At 39.8% G+C, this 17,004-nt stretch overlaps 1 protein-coding gene across 1 annotated transcript in view; it reads right to left on the reverse strand.

The window, feature by feature from the left end:
• The window catches only part of pacsin1a (protein kinase C and casein kinase substrate in neurons 1a), a 257,166-nt gene that overhangs the window by 141,736 nt on the left and 98,426 nt on the right, over nucleotides 1–17,004 (reverse strand). The window lies entirely within an intron of this gene.

Genomic DNA, 17,004 nt, shown 5'->3' on the forward strand with positions numbered 1-17,004 from the left:
ATTGCTCCTCTTTGGACTCACCTTGACAATAGACGTGGAGGAACTATCTCCTATAGGGAGGACACAAGCAGCGCTGTACTGGCACAAGTCACTGCAGCTGTTAAGCAATACTTCCCTAACATAACGTTTAGTGCTTCCTCGGCTTTTGTTGCTACCTGGGACAATGTGCCATACTCTGATGGTGGAGGGGTAAGATCTATTCATTGCTTATCAATTAATTAGTGTTGTCCTGTGAAGGGTGAAGGTTTTAATGCCGTCTGTTGGTATTTTGAAGGTGGTTACATTCCAAGTGATTTTAGTCTCCAGTGTTCATCGCTCTTTCATCCTGATCAACTATGGTGACATTGCAGAAACCAAACAAATCTGGCTGGTGAGTGGAGACAGGTCCTTGTTGTTGTTTTTTGCAAATGATAGAAATGACAAGGAATTGCCCTGGCTTTACTTCATACCAAGAGCATGTTGAGGACATAAAAACAATGTGTTTACTTCTACAGGCTGGTTACAACACGGTGGACTCTGTCAATTCTTTCACAATTCCAGTTACCAGTGCCTCAGAGCTCTCATCCAGTAGCAATATCAACGTGAATGGTCGCAGCTCTTTCCATGTTGATGGCTCACCAAATTGTAAGCCAATGCAACCAGAAAATCAAGCTTAACCTGTACTATTTATTAGCTTATTTTTCTTTAGCAGGACTAAAGAATTCATTCTCACTCATTCTTTTCTTAGTGCCAACTAATTTCCTATCTTCTGGGGATGGAGAAATAGCGATCCCCACTGCCAAAGATGGAAGCTCTGATGTTATTTTCTTGCGGCAGCCTTTCAAATATTTTGGACGCACATACAATCAGATCTTTGTAAGCACCACATTCCACCCCCACACAAACATTAAGTTCCAAGTTATTTATGTACCCTAATTTCCTAAAATGTCTCTTTAAACTCCTTTTGAAAAATGTGGGCCTAAAATTTAGGTGAACAACAATGGGCATCTAACGTTTACCGCGCCGCTGTCTGCCTACAACTCCTCTCTGGATTTCGGAAGAGACATCATTGCTCCTCTTTGGACTCACCTTGACAATAGACGTGGAGGAACTATCTCCTATAGACAGGATACCAGCAGTGCTGCACTGACACAAGTCACTGCAACCGTTAAGCGATACTTCCCTAACATACCTTTTGCTGCTACTTCAGCTTTTGTCGCTACATGGGACAGTGTGCCATACTCCAGTGGTGGAGGGGTAAGACCTACGGTCAATCTTTGATTTTCAATGAATGGTCCGTCTGGTTTGTTTGGAAGATTTTGAATGCTGTCTGTTGATGTTTTGAAGGTGGCCTCTTTCCAAGTGGTTTTAGCCTACAATGTTCATCGCTCTTTCATCCTGATCTATTACGGAGATGTGGCAGAAACAGGACTACCTTGGAAGGTGAGTGAAGTAGCCGACTGCTTCTTGTGCACTGTACAAATTAAAAAAAATTTTTTTAATAAAAATATACAGATATACAATTCAAAAGGAATTGTTCATAAAAAAAAGAAGGAAAAGATGTTCTCTCTCTCTTTTTTAATAGAATGAGAACTTAAAACATTGTGTTTACTCCAACAGGCTGGCTATTACACTGTGGACTCTATCAGTTCTATGACAATTCCAGCATCCAGAGTCCAAGAACTCTCGTCGAGCAGTAATGTCAATGTGACTGCTTGCTGGTCTTTCCATGTTGATGGTTCACCAAACTGTAAGCCAACGAGTTGTGTTATTGGTTATGACAAGGTATTCAGGGGTGAATTCACTAACCTTTTACTGTAGCATGCCGTGTTTGAACTCAAAACCTGAAACTGATTTACAGTGGAGCTTTCCCAGGCACCGTGTAGGTGAGTGCACTTTCAGCCTTTTCAAAAGCCAATTCAGGTGCTGGATCGCAGTGGGGGAGAGTCGTACTTTACAATCCCAGAAAATCTGACAGATTGTAGTAGTCTGCTGTACTCTCCACAACCTTGCACATTTAGAAACGGCCTGCGACCTGGGGAACTGCCCTTGGCAAATTCTGATGGCCAGTAGTTTTGTGGCCGTAATACCCTAACTCCAGTACCGTATTTACATCATTCGTGTTGTGAATCGGGTTCTAAAATCATATGGGACACATAAAAAGAGACAACAGTGTAAACCAGCACAATTCATTCTTAGTGAATTCCCCTTTAAAACTTTTAACCAGTGCAGTGTTTGTGTGAGAGCTTATGTTTCTTGGAAGAACTAAAAGGATTCCTTCTCACTTACATTTTTTCCTAGTGCCATCTAAATTCCTACCATTCGGGAATGGAGACATAGTAACCCCCCGACTGGATAACGGAAGCTCTGAAGCCATTATATTGCAGCAGCCTTTCAAATATTTTGGACGCACACACAATCAGACCTTTGTAAGCATTGTTTAGTTGTTATTTTGCTCATTTAGAGACATGTTTCATCTACTTGCATCTAAAATCACAAGTCTCTTTAAACGAGTGTAACTACTTGCTTTACTTTGTTCAGACTTTGATATCTCAATGTACAGGTTTTTGTAATTGTGGAATTCAGAGGACTTTTGATTTGTTGAATCAACTAGTAGACATTGTGGCAAAGTCTACTTCTTAATTCTGTCAGTATATTTCCTCTTACAACACACAAACATATTTTGTGCTAAACTTTAGGTGAACAACAATGGCCTTCTAACATTTACTGAGCAGCTGTCCGACAACATCCCACTTCTGAATTGTGGAAGAGACTTCATTGCTCCTCTTTGGACTCACCTTGACAATAGACGTGGAGGAACTATCTCCTATAGGGAGGACACAAGCAGCGCTGTACTGGCACAAGTCACTGCAGCTGTTAAGCAATACTTCCCTAACATAACGTTTAGTGCTTCCTCGGCTTTTGTTGCTACCTGGGACAATGTGCCATACTCTGATGGTGGAGGGGTAAGATCTATTCATTGCTTATCAATTAATTAGTGTTGTCCTGTGAAGGGTGAAGGTTTTAATGCCGTCTGTTGGTATTTTGAAGGTGGTTACATTCCAAGTGATTTTAGTCTCCAGTGTTCATCGCTCTTTCATCCTGATCAACTATGGTGACATTGCAGAAACCAAACAAATCTGGCTGGTGAGTGGAGACAGGTCCTTGTTGTTGTTTTTTGCAAATGATAGAAATGACAAGGAATTGCCCTGGCTTTACTTCATACCAAGAGCATGTTGAGGACATAAAAACAATGTGTTTACTTCTACAGGCTGGTTACAACACGGTGGACTCTGTCAATTCTTTCACAATTCCAGTTACCAGTGCCTCAGAGCTCTCATCCAGTAGCAATATCAACGTGAATGGTCGCAGCTCTTTCCATGTTGATGGCTCACCAAATTGTAAGCCAATGCAACCAGAAAATCAAGCTTAACCTGTACTATTTATTAGCTTATTTTTCTTTAGCAGGACTAAAGAATTCATTCTCACTCATTCTTTTCTTAGTGCCAACTAATTTCCTATCTTCTGGGGATGGAGAAATAGCGATCCCCACTGCCAAAGATGGAAGCTCTGATGTTATTTTCTTGCGGCAGCCTTTCAAATATTTTGGACGCACATACAATCAGATCTTTGTAAGCACCACATTCCACCCCCACACAAACATTAAGTTCCAAGTTATTTATGTACCCTAATTTCCTAAAATGTCTCTTTAAACTCCTTTTGAAAAATGTGGGCCTAAAATTTAGGTGAACAACAATGGGCATCTAACGTTTACCGCGCCGCTGTCTGCCTACAACTCCTCTCTGGATTTCGGAAGAGACATCATTGCTCCTCTTTGGACTCACCTTGACAATAGACGTGGAGGAACTATCTCCTATAGACAGGATACCAGCAGTGCTGCACTGACACAAGTCACTGCAACCGTTAAGCGATACTTCCCTAACATACCTTTTGCTGCTACTTCAGCTTTTGTCGCTACATGGGACAGTGTGCCATACTCCAGTGGTGGAGGGGTAAGACCTACGGTCAATCTTTGATTTTCAATGAATGGTCCGTCTGGTTTGTTTGGAAGATTTTGAATGCTGTCTGTTGATGTTTTGAAGGTGGCCTCTTTCCAAGTGGTTTTAGCCTACAATGTTCATCGCTCTTTCATCCTGATCTATTACGGAGATGTGGCAGAAACAGGACTACCTTGGCAGGTGAGTGAAGTAGCCGACTGCTTCTTGTGCTCTGTACAAATTAAAAAACAATTTTTAAATAAAAATATACAGATATACAATTCAAAAGGAATTGTTCATAAAAAAAAGAAGGAAAAGATGTTCTCTCTCTCTTTTTTAATAGAATGAGAACTTAAAACATTGTGTTTACTCCAACAGGCTGGCTATTACACTGTGGACTCTATCAGTTCTATGACAATTCCAGCATCCAGAGTCCAAGAACTCTCGTCGAGCAGTAATGTCAATGTGACTGCTTGCTGGTCTTTCCATGTTGATGGTTCACCAAACTGTAAGCCAACGAGTTGTGTTATTGGTTATGACAAGGTATTCAGGGGTGAATTCACTAACCTTTTACTGTAGCATGCCGTGTTTGAACTCAAAACCTGAAACTGATTTACAGTGGAGCTTTCCCAGGCACCGTGTAGGTGAGTGCACTTTCAGCCTTTTCAAAAGCCAATTCAGGTGCTGGATCGCAGTGGGGGAGAGTCGTACTTTACAATCCCAGAAAATCTGACAGATTGTAGTAGTCTGCTGTACTCTCCACAACCTTGCACATTTAGAAACGGCCTGCGACCTGGGGAACTGCCCTTGGCAAATTCTGATGGCCAGTAGTTTTGTGGCCGTAATACCCTAACTCCAGTACCGTATTTACATCATTCGTGTTGTGAATCGGGTTCTAAAATCATATGGGACACATAAAAAGAGACAACAGTGTAAACCAGCACAATTCATTCTTAGTGAATTCCCCTTTAAAACTTTTAACCAGTGCAGTGTTTGTGTGAGAGCTTATGTTTCTTGGAAGAACTAAAAGGATTCCTTCTCACTTACATTTTTTCCTAGTGCCATCTAAATTCCTACCATTCGGGAATGGAGACATAGTAACCCCCCGACTGGATAACGGAAGCTCTGAAGCCATTATATTGCAGCAGCCTTTCAAATATTTTGGACGCACACACAATCAGACCTTTGTAAGCATTGTTTAGTTGTTATTTTGCTCATTTAGAGACATGTTTCATCTACTTGCATCTAAAATCACAAGTCTCTTTAAACGAGTGTAACTACTTGCTTTACTTTGTTCAGACTTTGATATCTCAATGTACAGGTTTTTGTAATTGTGGAATTCAGAGGACTTTTGATTTGTTGAATCAACTAGTAGACATTGTGGCAAAGTCTACGTCTTAATTCTGTCAGTATATTTCCTCTTACAACACACAAACATATTTTCTGCTAAACTTTAGGTGAACAACAATGGCCTTCTAACATTTACTGAGCAGCTGTCCGACAACATCCCACTTCTGAATTGTGGAAGAGACTTCATTGCTCCTCTTTGGACTCACCTTGACAATAGACGTGGAGGAACTATCTCCTATAGGGAGGACACAAGCAGCGCTGTACTGGCACAAGTCACTGCAGCTGTTAAGCAATACTTCCCTAACATAACGTTTAGTGCTTCCTCGGCTTTTGTTGCTACCTGGGACAATGTGCCATACTCTGATGGTGGAGGGGTAAGATCTATTCATTGCTTATCAATTAATTAGTGTTGTCCTGTGAAGGGTGAAGGTTTTAATGCCGTCTGTTGGTATTTTGAAGGTGGTTACATTCCAAGTGATTTTAGTCTCCAGTGTTCATCGCTCTTTCATCCTGATCAACTATGGTGACATTGCAGAAACCAAACAAATCTGGCTGGTGAGTGGAGACAGGTCCTTGTTGTTGTTTTTTTGCAAATGATAGAAATGACAAGGAATTGCCCTGGCTTTACTTCATACCAAGAGCATGTTGAGGACATAAAAACAATGTGTTTACTTCTACAGGCTGGTTACAACACGGTGGACTCTGTCAATTCTTTCACAATTCCAGTTACCAGTGCCTCAGAGCTCTCATCCAGTAGCAATATCAACGTGAATGGTCGCAGCTCTTTCCATGTTGATGGCTCACCAAATTGTAAGCCAATGCAACCAGAAAATCAAGCTTAACCTGTACTATTTATTAGCTTATTTTTCTTTAGCAGGACTAAAGAATTCATTCTCACTCATTCTTTTCTTAGTGCCAACTAATTTCCTATCTTCTGGGGATGGAGAAATAGCGATCCCCACTGCCAAAGATGGAAGCTCTGATGTTATTTTCTTGCGGCAGCCTTTCAAATATTTTGGACGCACATACAATCAGATCTTTGTAAGCACCACATTCCACCCCCACACAAACATTAAGTTCCAAGTTATTTATGTACCCTAATTTCCTAAAATGTCTCTTTAAACTCCTTTTGAAAAATGTGGGCCTAAAATTTAGGTGAACAACAATGGGCATCTAACGTTTACCGCGCCGCTGTCTGCCTACAATTCCTCTCTGGATTTCGGAAGAGACATCATTGCTCCTCTTTGGACTCACCTTGACAATAGACGTGGAGGAACTATCTCCTATAGACAGGATACCAGCAGTGCTGCACTGACACAAGTCACTGCAACCGTTAAGCGATACTTCCCTAACATACCTTTTGCTGCTACTTCAGCTTTTGTCGCTACATGGGACAGTGTGCCATACTCCAGTGGTGGAGGGGTAAGACCTACGGCAATCTTTGATTTTCAATGAATGGTCCGTCTGGTTTGTTTGGAAGATTTTGAATGCTGTCTGTTGATGTTTTGAAGGTGGCCTCTTTCCAAGTGGTTTTAGCCTACAATGTTCATCGCTCTTTCATCCTGATCTATTACGGAGATGTGGCAGAAACAGGACTACCTTGGCAGGTGAGTGAAGTAGCCGACTGCTTCTTGTGCACTGTACAAATTAAAAAACAATTTTTAAATAAAAATATACAGATATACAATTCAAAAGGAATTGTTCATAAAAAAAAGAAGGAAAAGATGTTCTCTCTCTCTTTTTTAATAGAATGAGAACTTAAAACATTGTGTTTACTCCAACAGGCTGGCTATTACACTGTGGACTCTATCAGTTCTATGACAATTCCAGCATCCAGAGTCCAAGAACTCTCGTCGAGCAGTAATGTCAATGTGACTGCTTGCTGGTCTTTCCATGTTGATGGTTCACCAAACTGTAAGCCAACGAGTTGTGTTATTGGTTATGACAAGGTATTCAGGGGTGAATTCACTAACCTTTTACTGTAGCATGCCGTGTTTGAACTCAAAACCTGAAACTGATTTACAGTGGAGCTTTCCCAGGCACCGTGTAGGTGAGTGCACTTTCAGCCTTTTCAAAAGCCAATTCAGGTGCTGGATCGCAGTGGGGGAGAGTCGTACTTTACAATCCCAGAAAATCTGACAGATTGTAGTAGTCTGCTGTACTCTCCACAACCTTGCACATTTAGAAACGGCCTGCGACCTGGGGAACTGCCCTTGGCAAATTCTGATGGCCAGTAGTTTTGTGGCCGTAATACCCTAACTCCAGTACCGTATTTACATCATTCGTGTTGTGAATCGGGTTCTAAAATCATATGGGACACATAAAAAGAGACAACAGTGTAAACCAGCACAATTCATTCTTAGTGAATTCCCCTTTAAAACGTTTAACCAGTGCAGTGTTTGTGTGAGAGCTTATGTTTCTTGGAAGAACTAAAAGGATTCCTTCTCACTTACATTTTTTCCTAGTGCCATCTAAATTCCTACCATTCGGGAATGGAGATATAGTAACCCCCCGACTGGATAACGGAAGCTCTGAAGCCATTATATTGCAGCAGCCTTTCAAATATTTTGGACGCACACACAATCAGACCTTTGTAAGCATTGTTTAGTTGTTATTTTGCTCATTTAGAGACATGTTTCATCTACTTGCATCTAAAATCACAAGTCTCTTTAAACGAGTGTAACTACTTGCTTTACTTTGTTCAGACTTTGATATCTCAATGTACAGGTTTTTGTAATTGTGGAATTCAGAGGACTTTTGATTTGTTGAATCAACTAGTAGACATTGTGGCAAAGTCTACTTCTTAATTCTGTCAGTATATTTCCTCTTACAACACACAAACATATTTTGTGCTAAACTTTAGGTGAACAACAATGGCCTTCTAACATTTACTGAGCAGCTGTCCGACAACATCCCACTTCTGAATTGTGGAAGAGACTTCATTGCTCCTCTTTGGACTCACCTTGACAATAGACGTGGAGGAACTATCTCCTATAGGGAGGACACAAGCAGCGCTGTACTGGCACAAGTCACTGCAGCTGTTAAGCAATACTTCCCTAACATAACGTTTAGTGCTTCCTCGGCTTTTGTTGCTACCTGGGACAATGTGCCATACTCTGATGGTGGAGGGGTAAGATCTATTCATTGCTTATCAATTAATTAGTGTTGTCCTGTGAAGGGTGAAGGTTTTAATGCCGTCTGTTGGTATTTTGAAGGTGGTTACATTCCAAGTGATTTTAGTATCCAGTGTTCATCGCTCTTTCATCCTGATCAACTATGGTGACATTGCAGAAACCAAACAAATCTGGCTGGTGAGTGGAGACAGGTCCTTGTTGTTGTTTTTTGCGACAAGGAATTGCCCTGGCTTTACTTCATACCAAGAGCATGTTGAGGACATAAAAACAATGTGTTTACTTCTACAGGCTGGTTACAACACGGTGGACTCTGTCAATTCTTTCACAATTCCAGTTACCAGTGCCTCAGAGCTCTCATCCAGTAGCAATATCAACGTGAATGGTCGCAGCTCTTTCCGTGTTGATGGCTCACCAAATTGTAAGCCAATGCAACCAGAAAATCAAGCTTAACCTGTACTATTTATCGGCTTGTTTTTTCTTCAGCAGAGTTAAATAATAAATTCTCACCTATCCTTTTCTTAGTTCCAACTAATTTCCTATGTTCTGGGGTTGGAGAAAAAGTGAACCCCACTGCCGATGGTGGAAGCTCTGATGTCATTTTTTTGCAGAAGTCTTTCAAATACTTTGGACGCACATACAATCAGATCTTTGTAAGCACCACATTCCACCCCCACACAAACATTAAGTTCCAAGTTATTCATGTACCCCTAATTTCTTCAAACTTCTCTTTAAAATCCTTTTGAAAAATATGGGGCAAAAATTTAGGTGAACAACAATGGCCATCTAACGTTTACCGCGCCGCTGTCTGCCTACAACCCCTCTCTGGATTCCGGAAGAGACATCATTGCTCCTCTTTGGACTCACCTTGACAATAGACGTGGAGGAACTATCTCCTATAGACAGGATACCAGCAGTGCTGCACTGACACAAGTCACTGCAACTGTTAAGCGATACTTCCCTAACATACCTTTTGCTGCTACTTCAGCTTTTGTCGCTACATGGGACAGTGTGCCATACTCCAGTGGTGGAGGGGTAAGACCTACGGTCAATCTTTGATTTTCAATTAATGGTCCGTCTGGTTTGTTTGGAAGATTTTGAATGCTGTCTGTTGATGTTTTGAAGGTGGCCTCTTTCCAAGTGGTTTTAGCCTACAATGTTCATCGCTCTTTCATCCTGATCAATTATGGAGATGTTGCAGAAACAGGACTACCTTGGCAGGTGAGTGAAGTAGCCGACTGCTTCTTGTGCACTGTAAAAAAAAAAAAAAAACTAAACAAATACAGATATACAATTCAAAAGGAATTGCTTGTGAATGCAGAAAAAGTGTTATTTTTATCTCTTTCTCCCTTTTTTAATAGAATGAGAACTTAAAGAAATGTGTTTACTCCTACAGGCTGGCTATTACACTGTGGACTCTATCAGTTCTATCACAATTCCAGCATCCAGAGTCCAAGAACTCTCGTCAAGCAGTAATGTCAATGTGACTGCTTGCTGGTCTTTCCATGTTGATGGTTCACCAAACTGTAAGCCAACGAGTTGTGTTATTGGATATGACAAGGTATTCAGGGGTGAATTCACTAACCTTTTACTGTAGCATGCCGTGTTTGAACTCAAAACCTGAAACTGATTTACAGTTGAGCTTTCCCAGGCACTGTGTAGGTGAGTGCACTTTCAGCCTTTTCAAAAGCCAATTCAGGTGCTGGATCGCAGTGGGGAAGTCGTACTTTACAATCCTAGTGTAAGATCATTTAGTATAGTGATTCTGACAGGTCAATTTCGCTCAAAAGGAATTATTCATTTATTTATAGGGAATTCGAAAGAATCACTTCTTACGGCCGAGCAAATGACTCGTCTAGGAACCGGCCGCAACTATCAGCTCTGCAGCGGATATAAATCCATGCCATAGCCTTTTCTGATTCAGTAGTGAAATACAAAGAAGCACTTAACATCGCACGCTCTAACTATCTTTCTACTGTTATTAACAAAGCTAAATGCAAACCTAAAGCTCTTTTCACAGAAATAAATATACTGGTCAAACCGTCCACCGTAGCTCTTACTGGTTCTGCTGATCTTTGTGAAAGTTTTCAGTCTTTTTTCCTACAAAAAATTGACAACATTTATCAGTCGTTTTCTTCTACTTCCACTACCCCTTTAACTCCATATTTGATTGGTTGTCCGCTAGACACTTTTTCACTCACTAATACATCTGTGGTTGAAAAAATGATTAACAAATCAAATTCTACCTCCTGTACACTTGATCCTATTCCAACTTCTAAAAACTCATTTGTCTTTACTCATTCAACCTATTACCCACCTTATTAACCCTCTGAGGTCGAGAAACGCGCCGACGCGTTTTGCTGGATTTTTTTCACATAGCAGCAACATAAACTTAAATGACTCCGTCATTTATGGTTATACAGAAAAAAGAAATATAAAAAAATAATCTGTGATATTTCTACTTTTGTATGTGTCCACTTACAATCAAATAAAAACATTGTGCTTTTGTAAAATAAAGAAAATAAACAGGGTGTGCGTTCTGCCTCTCCGTCTTTTTTTGGTGAACTTTTTTTTCTTGAGCCCGTCTATAAACTGAAACAAAACTCAGCGAATCCTTCTCACACATTTATGAGCCATATACCTTTATACACATTTAAGTGTGTACTTTTAAATGATCAGATTCAAACTGAAAACAAATATTCTCTGTTTAAGTAATTTGTATAAAACCAACAGGATGTCCAGAATCTCAAACGCTTGCTAATTACTTTTTAATTCGACACGCCCACTCGCGCAAAAGAGATTCACATGCAAATCTCCACATGGAACGCGAAAGCCCTCGTTACCTCAAACACAAAACACCAAAACACTTCACAAGTCTCTGCTTTTCGTCGAGTTTGGAAGACACGCTGTGAGCTTACATGGATTTACCTCAGAAGAAGAAGAACGCGATTTGAAGACAAGAAAGATGTAAGGTAAGAAATTCGTACTTATTAGTTTATGGTATTGTTGCATAAACTTCACATTGCAGTTGAACTGTTGCTAGATATATGGTGAATATTATACTATTTAGACCCGTGTTTACTGTTAAATACTGTTTGTGGATATCTGCTCAAACATAGATATGTATAACCATAATGTTTAATATTTTGGAGCGCGATGGCGTTTGAATGTATCATATTTTGGAGCGCGCTGTGCGTTTGAATGTACAGTATCATATTTTGGAGCGCGATTGCGTTTGAAAGGAAAAATGCACCAAACATTAGGCTTTATGTTTTTACTATTATCTCATTTCATATCATCATAACGAATGGAAACATTTGAAGTAACATATGATAATCAATATATTTTTCTCTAGCGTAGTTGTTCTTGAAATCTTTTGGAAGATTTAATTTATTGTTATTATTATTTTATGCAGCACTGCGTAGCCTATGCCTACAAGGCACAACAAACCTGTTCATTATATATTGTTGGAAACGTGTGTGTGTGTGTATTCTGTGAATTTTAAAAATTTTAACCAGAAAAATCTAAAATCTATTCCCAAAATCGTGCAGCCCTATAGTTTCTCTTGATATCAGTATGTTCACAGTTTTTTCTTTTTTTTTTTCTTTCAGGGACCAGATGCAACTGAGTCCTGCTGACTTCAACATTCACATGAGTCTCTGTACATGAACATGGTAAAGTGAAAACCAGAGCCCAGAAAACAGCTCAGACCTCAGAGGGTTAACCCTCTGGGGTCTGAGCTGTTTTCTGGGCCTAGAGGTGTTCTGACATGCTCTGACATTTGTGCTTATTTCTGTTACTTGTGACATTGTCATGGCTAAAGTCTTATTACACTGTATTTAGCACAAACTCTGCTACAATAATATATAAGCAGCATGTATGTAAAAGTTTGTAGTTTTGAGATAATGACATTCATGCGTGGTTTATGAAAATACAAAAACAAATTGTCACTGAAATAAGGCCATGAAACCCATACTGATTATTTCTTCACAAGACTTTTGAAAAGTGTATCACGTAGCCTAGAATATTTGCTCCAAAACTATGTGAAAATCACCCTGACTGCTCATTCAGATAAGACAATATATTGATTTAAAATTTCTAAGACGTGTTTTGTGTGACAAAGCCTTGTGCGAAGAGGCGTGATCATCTCATGAATATGTAAGCCTTCAACACCTGAGAAAGACAAAGACACTCCCCTAACTGCCCTATTAGGAGCTATCAGGCCCTGTCATTCAGAGCAACCTTGCACAAAGAATGAGGAGATTTAAAAAAGAATGGCGTTTAGATTGTTTGGATTTATTTACAACACAACATAATCCAAAGATACATAACAAATGACAAAAGAGCACATTGAAAACAATGATCCAAAGACAGAGACCTTTGTGCCATTCCTGAAAACATTGTACATACCTTTCATTTCCAAGGTGTTTGATTTTCACTTTACCACGTTCATATACAGAGACTCATGTGACTGTTGAAGTCAGCAGGACTCAGTGGCATCTGGTCCCTGAAAGAAAAGAAAAAAAAGTGAACATACTGGTATCAAGAGAAACTAGGCCTGCACGATTTTGGGAATACATTTTAGATTTTTCTGGTTAAAATAGCTTTTTAAATTTCACAGAACACACACACACATACAAATGTTTTTTAAAATTCACAGAACACACACACACACACACACACACACACACAAATGTTTCCAACAATATATAATATAATGAACACCAGGTTTGATGTGCCTTGTAGGCATACTATGCGCAGTGCTGCATAAAATAATAACAACAATAGCCTATAGCAGCCTATAAATCTTCCAAAAGATTTCAGTAACAACTACGCTAGAGAAAAATATATTGATTTTCATATGTTACTTCAAATGTTTCCATTCATTATGATGATATGAAATGAGATAATAGTAAAAACATAAAGCCTAATGTTTGGTGCGTTTGCGATCGCGCTCCAAAATATGATACATTCAAACCCACAGCGCGCTCCAAAAGATGAAACATTATGGTTACCATATTATACATATCTACGTTTGAGCAGATATCCACAAACAGTAGGCTATTTAACAGTAAACACGGGTCTAAATATTATAATATTCACCATATATCTAGCAACAGTTCAACTGCAATGTGAAGTTTATGCAACAATACCATAAACTAATAAGTAAGAATTTCTTACCTTACATCTTTCTTGTCTTCAAATCGCGTTCTTCTTCTTCTGAGGTAAATCCAATGTAAGCTCACGGCATGTCTTTCAAACTCGACGAAAAGCAGAGACTGATGAAGTGTTTTGGTGCTTTGTGTTTGAGGTAACGAGGGCGTTCGCGTTCCATGTGGAGATTTGCATGTGAATCTCTTTTGCGCGAGTGGGCGTGGTCAAATTAAAAATAATTAGCAAGCGTTTGAGATACTGGACATGCTGTTGGTTTTATACAAATGACTTAAACAGAGAATATTTGTTTTCAGTTTGAATCCGATCATTTAAAAGTACACACTTAAATGTTTATAAAGGTATATGGCTCATAAATGTGTGACAAGTATTCGCTGAGTTTTGTTTCAGTTTATAGACGTGCTCAAGAAAAAAAAAGTTCACCGCGACGGAGAGGCAGAACGCACACCCTGTTTATTTTCTTTATTTTACAAAAGCACAATGTTTTTATTTGATTGTAAGTGGACACATACAAAAGTAGAAATATCACAGATTCTTTTTTTATATTTCTTTTTTCTGTATGACCATAAATGACGGAGTAATTTAAGTTTATTGTACTACAATGTGAAGAAAATCCAGCAAAACGCGGGGGCGCGTTTGCCGACCTCAGAGGGTTAACAGGTCTCTTGCCACTGCCACTGTTCCGCTTAATCTGAAAGTAGCGGCCATTACTCCAATCCTCAAGAAGCCCGGCCTCGACAACGCCACTCATAGCAATTATAGACCAATATCAAACCTCGCTTTCGTTGGCAAGCTACTTGAGAAGGTAGTTGTGGCACAACTGCAATCACACCTAGAGAGACATAATCTCTTTGAACCCCTTCAATCTGGTTTCTGTACATACCACAGCACAGAAACAACTCTTCTAAAAGTACTACATGATCTCCTTCTGGCTTCTGATTCTGGTGCACATAGTATCCTGGTTCTCCTTGACCTCAGTGCAGCATTTGACACTGTGTGTCACTCTACACTTATCTCACAATTGTCTGCAATAGGCATCACGGGTGCAGCACTTCAGTGGTTGACCTCGTATCTATGTGATAGACAACAATTTGTTAAGATAGGTAAGAATCGCTCACGCTCTGTGTCTGTTTCTCACGGTGTGCCCCAAGGCTCTGTACTTGGTCCGCTTCTATTTCTAATCTACTTGCTACCGTTAGGTCAGATCATCAGACAGCATGGTCTCAATTTTCATAGCTACGCCTATGATATTCAAATCTACTTCACGATCAATCCCAACTCATCTTTTCCACCCTGTTCAGTTATTTCCTGCCTCCACGAACTTAAAACATGGATGTCTTCTAACTTTTTACAGCTTAATGCTGGTAAAACCGAAATACTGTTGATTAACCCTAGATCACAGAGCTCACCCAGACATGACATTTTTATTGATATAGATGGTATTGAGATTAGGCCTTCAAAAACTGTACGGAATCTGGGAGTTTTGTTCGACCCCACGCTCTGCTTTCACTCACACATTAGTCAGACTGTCAAATCATGCTTCTTTCACCTGCGGAATTTTGTTCGTATTCGCCCCTCTCTTACCTTTATAGATGCGGAAACTGTTATTCATGCCTTCATCACTTCCAGATTGGACTTCTGTAATTCATTATACAGCGGACTACCCACCAAAGCAATACACCGCCTTCAAATGGTACAAAACTCTGCTGCACGAGCCCTCACATATAATAAAAAATCTGCCCATATCACTCCTATCCTTCGCCAACTGCACTGGCTTCCTGTCATAAACCGCATCCAATTCAAACTGTTAGTCCTAGTTTATAAAGCCTTACATGGCCCGGCACCCAAATACCTTGTTGATTTGGTACAGCCATATGTTCCAACTCGGGCCCTTAGGTCTAGCACTAAAAACCTACTCGTGGTACCCCGGGTCAGACTCTCTACGGTGGGCGGTAGGGCTTTTAGTGTTGTTGGCCCTAAGCTATGGAATAAACTGCCCCCGAATCTTCGTGCGACCGACAACATCCGGACCTTCATAAAACAACTTAAAACTCATATCTTCAAGCTTGCCCAATAAATAAGTATCCTCAACATTGTTTTCTCTGTTCTCCACTTTCTCAGCTCTATTTGCTACATACTTTGTCGTAATTGTATATTTTGATAAATAGTACAATATGTTTTTCTTTGATTCACGTCAATTAGTGTATGCTTGTTTCCATCTGTTTGTCTGTTATAAGCAGATGGCCTTTGTATATGTTTGCTTGCTGTTTGTTTGCTATTTGTATTGCATTGTGAAGCGACCTTGGGTTCTTGAAAGGCGCTATAGAAAATAAACATGTTATTATTATTATTATTATTATAAATATCCGCATTATAGTGAAACACTATTTATTAGCAAGGTAACTTAGATCAGCAGTTTAAGACATTAAATTCGTAAGCACATAACACAAGTAACACTCCTCTTTAAAATACAAACAAGACTTTATTGATACTTCTAACACATAAAACTAATATCTAACACAAACACATGCACACACATTCATACGAGTTGCAGAAAGAAAGAGAGTGAGGAAATAATGAGTTTTAAGAGTGAGATGATGAAATCCCAAGTTTCTATATGCAGTTATAAAACATGACCTGAACGAACCATCAATCATTAATTTAACCCTTCTTTCTTAGGCGGGTTATTAAATCTATATCAAAGCACCAGTTCAGTTTAAAAGTCTGGAGGCTACTTGCTTGTCTTTGCTTTTGGGAATTCTTTTCGTCGGCATGAAAGGGGTTTCCCAGGTTTACTGGCGTCTCCTCATAACTGGATAGATGACTGGGGCAGCCAATCACGTGGTGTGCTGGCGGATGAACAGAAAGTCTCTGAAGCTGGAAAGCAGGCTTTGCAGTCGAATCATGGACCGAAACATTGGCGCAAAACTTAACTTAGAACCGAGACTCACAACGGAAAAGAAAAGAAAACTAAGAAAAGAAAGAAAATTGAGACGAGAGTAGTTGATGGCTTGAATGAAGCTTTTTAACCCATGTTCTTCTGATCTTGATTTGGGTTCTTTCGTCTGCTCGTCTACATGGTTACTAGTCTATTACTCCATCATGGCTTCTCCATGATGGTTTTGAATCTACTTTTTCTTCATCTGCTCCTGCCCAAAACTTTGTTCGGGTCCTAAGATTTTAAACTCAAATGTTTGTCCAGCCTCCTGGATGAGTTCTGACCAATTAGACACTGTCTTTATTTGAGAGGTGGCATTTTCTTCACTTCTCATCGTAAATCATGCGTTATCTGTGATCCCCTTACTCTCCAAGCTCTAGCAGAGAGTACAGAGGCCACAGTTAAGACAGCATTACTATTATAAGAATACAAAACA

The sequence above is a fragment of the Leuciscus leuciscus genome (genome assembly GCF_965113295.1).
Source record: "Leuciscus leuciscus genome assembly, chromosome: 18".
NCBI lineage: Eukaryota > Metazoa > Chordata > Actinopteri > Cypriniformes > Leuciscidae > Leuciscus > Leuciscus leuciscus.